The following is a 4,204-nucleotide window of genomic DNA, read 5'->3' on the forward strand; positions in this document are numbered from 1 at the left end:
GTGTGTGTTTTCTTAAAAGGCAAGAGGCAGAAAGCCTATAGAGACATCTGGATGGGAGAGGCAGAACTGACTTTATCTGCTTAACTTTTAAAGCCTTGCACCTACTAACAGGCTAAGTAAATATGAATTTTAAAAGAGGCCTCTAATACACTCTCAGCCTTTCCTTCACTTTGAAAATTGATTAGTAAATCTATCCATCCAACATCTCCCCACTCCAGGTGGGCTTCCTTCTCACCCACCCCCCACAGGACCCTCTGCTTTGACAGCAGGGTGTCTGCCAGCACTCCAGGGCCTAGAGAATGCACTGGACAAAACTTGTAACATTCCTGGGAGGCCCTCATGAGCCATCACAGAGAGGCGAGCTCCAGGCAACAGAAAGGGTTTGCTTTCACTGGCTTCCTTACACCTACAGTGTCGAAGTGCATACTTTTTTGGCTGCTATCCCATGCTGCCCACCACCTGGACCTAGCCTTGCAATTCACCCTCCCTACAGAAATCCTCTTAGTCGCATGGTGTGGGGACACCATACTGAGTACTTCTGACCAGAATTTCTGCACCTACCTTTGACAGTGCCCCTTTTCCAGCCCTCCTGTTCCACCCATCTTGATCCTACCAGGTCTGCCCCATATCCACCCACCTCCCTGTGCAACAACACCAGATCTGACTCTCAGTCTATGTATCCTTCAAAAATCACTAAGGACAATGACTACAGCCATGAAATTAGAAGACACTTGCTCCTTGGAAGAAAAGCTATGACAAACCTAGACAGTGTAAAAAGTAGAGACATCACTTTGCCAACAAAGGTCTGTATAGTCAAAGTTATGGGTTTTTCCAGTAGTCATGTATGGATGTGAGAGTTGGACCATAAAGGAAGCTGAGTGCTCAAGAATTGAGGCTTTAGAACTATGGTGTTGGAGAAGACTCTTTTTTTTTTAGGTGTTGGAGACCCATTTAATGTGGACACTCAAGGCCTGGGCAGAGTGGGGAGCATCCAGGAGTTGGGCAGGCAGGCATGGTGGACGAGCCTCTGGCCCACACCTGGCTCCAGGAGGGGATGCTGGGAGGTGGAGGCTGGCCCAGGCACACCAAGGGAAATACCAGAAAGGTGGCATAGGCAGGCAGACCCCCCAGAAGATCTGTCAGCTAGCCCTTGAGAAGGTATCTAAGCCAGGTGGTGAGTATTCAGGCCAAAGCCTGGCCCAGCAAGTCAGGGTTGGGGCCTGGCTGGGGGCTCCCAGAGCCTAGGGGCTGGCATTGCTGGGGGTCTCTCCAAGCTGCTGCTGGAACTCAAGGCATGTCTGCCAGTTGGATTCAAGCAGTTCCTGGAGGTGGGCATGGAGGTGGTCATTCTTGTCCTCCAGGTGGTCCAGACAGAAGTTGATCTTGTCCAACACGGAGTAATTTTTTGGGGCTCCAAAATCACTGCAGATGGTGATTGCAGCCATGAAATTAAAAGACACTTACTCCTTGGAAGGAAAGTTATGAGCAACCTAGATAGCATATTCAAAACCAGAGACATTACTTTGCCGACTAAGGTCCGTCTAGCCAAGGCTATGGTTTTTCCAGTAGTCGTGTATGGATGTGAGAGTTGGACTGTGAAGAAAGCTGAGGGCAGAAGAATTGATGCTTTTGGACTGTGGTGTTGGAGAAGACTCTTGAGAGTCCCTTGGACTGCAAGGAGATCCAACCAGTCCATTCTAAAGGAGATCAGTCCTGGGTGTTCTTTGGAAGGAATGATGCTAAAGCTGAAACTCCAGTACTTTGGCCACCTCATGTGAAGAGTTGACTCATTGGAAAAGACTCTGATGCTGGGAGGGATTGGGGGCAGGAGAAAGGGATGACAGAGGATGAGATGGCTGGATGGCATCACTGACTTGATGGACATGAATTTGAATGAACTCTGGGAGTTGGTGATGGACAGGAAGGCCTGGCATGCTGCAATTCATGGGGTCACAGAGTCAGACACGACTGAGCAACTGAACTGAACTGAACATCGAGTTGATGGCAGCGTATTCTGCTTCCCCAAAGCCATCTTCCTCACCTCTAGCGCCCGCCTACACTGGCATACCCAGGTCCCCGTTGGGACCCGACATTGCAGGCTCAGGTGCCACAAGGGCCGCGAGACAATGGAACACGGCAATGGTCTCGGGGACAGCTGGCGCAGGTCAGAAGGTGGAGGTGGTGAATGGAACTCTGGGCCAGAAGGTGGAGAAGACTCCTGAGAGTCTCTTGGACAGCAAGGAGATCAAACCAGTCCATTGTAAAGGAAATCAACCCTGAATATTCATTGGAAGGACTGGTGCTGAAGCTGAAGCTCCAATACTTTGGCCACCTGATTTGAAGAGTGTATTCATTGGAAAAGACCCTGATGCTGGGAAAGATTGAAGGCAAAAAGAGAAGGGGGACATAGAGGATGAGATGGTTGGATGGCATCACCGACTCAGTGGACATGAGTCTGAGCAAACCCCAGGAGATAGTGAAGATCAGGGAAACCTGGCGAGCTGCAGTCCATGGGGTCATAAAGAGTCGGACAAGACTTAGTGACTGAACAGCAACAATACGCACCCTTCAGCAGAGTTACAGGATTTTAGAGGAGAGTGCAGCCTGACACATCATCTTAGTTGCAGCACCCTTGGTTCTTCAGGTGAGGAATCTGAGTGCAGACTGAGGATTCACCGTCCTCAGATCAGAGATCCTGCCTGCAGGCCATGCAGCCTCATAAGCTTCTAGAGGGCAAGCTCCCAGTCGGCTGCTTCTCCCCATTCTCTCCAGAGCCTCCATGGTGGCCCTCCCCAAAAAGGAGCATGAAAGAGCTGGTGAGTGAAAGTCCTGCTGCCGTACTGATTTACATTCGCTGACTATTTTGAGGCTATAAGCTCTCTTTTTAGTATTTCCACAGTGTATAACTTTCTCCAAAGTAAATTACCTATTATTTAAAGGCCAGGTGGTCCTCGTCTCACCTTTTTCTCTCTTCCTCTATTTCCCCACTCTTTATACTGAATTCTTCAAGGTAATAGACATCTTCCTTAATTGTGACAGTTTTTCTTCACAACTGTCACACCACAGGCTTTCAGTCCAAGGTCCCAAATTCTGGATCCTGTTCCAAGGAAGGACAGATATAATCGAAGGCCAGGAGAAAGCCTGCAGAGGAAAGGAAGCAGGAACCCTGCCACTCTCTGAGTCCTGGTCCTTATATATCAGACTGTACCACACGCCATGCCCTGAAGAGTCCATAGCAGCCCTCATTTTCTTTCAAGTCTAATATTATCAGATTTTGTCTGCTTCACTCTCAGAGTTTTTAATCAAAAATGTTTTTTTCTTTTAAACAAGGCCAGAAGTGGCCGCTGACACGTATTAGTGAAGTCACATGAGACTGCACAAGCAGGTATACAGTGTGTGTTGAGTTCAAGGGTAACATCAGCTTGAGGTATATAGGGATATCTTCATGCAGGAAATGGGATTTGAAATGGGCCTGAAAAGACAAATTGGATTTGGACAGTGTTTCAAGTGGGGAAGGAGACAAAGTCACAGGAATAAAATCTAACACACCAAGAGGTAGTTAACCAGGACTGAGGATGAACAATGCACCTTCAGATGCCCACCAGTGACACAGTCAAGAAGGGTTTCCTACCATCACTCGGGTGAGTTGGGAAACGGGGGCTGAGCAGAAAGAGAAGGATGGAAGGTGGGGAAACCTCTGGGAGGCAAAAGCATCCAAATGTTATTCCAGAGGCCCCGACCCTAAGGCAGAGGACCATCATAAAGCTGCTAAAGAGTGTTGGGATGGGCCCTAGGGACATTTCCCTGCCTGAGTCCCCCTCCCTGCCAGCACCTGCCACAGAAGGGATCATGAAATATTAATTCTATCTGATCTGGGGCCACCCAGGCAGAATCATGTCACATGATACTTTAATGACCACAATTCAGGCAACACAGTCTGGCTGTGAAGGAAGAATTCTTGTCCCAGCCCAAAGGTGCTCATGTAACAGGAGGGAACAGGAAGTAGGACTCAGAAATCTAGCATGAGACCCCCTGAATGCTCCAGGGTTCCCTGAGAGCCTGCTCTGCCTTTGCAGGGTAGACAGGCATCTACTACCTCTCAGCCATTCCTCATCACCACTAACGTGAGCTGTTCTTCTGTGTATGGTGTCACTCCAGAACTAATAAAATGTGAAAGTCTAATTGTATTAGCAATTTCCCATCA

The 4,204-nt window shown here is 48.6% G+C and overlaps 1 pseudogene; it reads right to left on the minus strand.

Annotated features, from left to right (window-relative positions):
• On the minus strand, positions 1,219–2,093 carry LOC102191711 (annotated as a pseudogene).

This window comes from Capra hircus, chromosome 11 (genome assembly GCF_001704415.2).
Source record: "Capra hircus breed San Clemente chromosome 11, ASM170441v1, whole genome shotgun sequence".
In the NCBI taxonomy this organism is placed as follows: Eukaryota; Metazoa; Chordata; class Mammalia; order Artiodactyla; family Bovidae; genus Capra; species Capra hircus.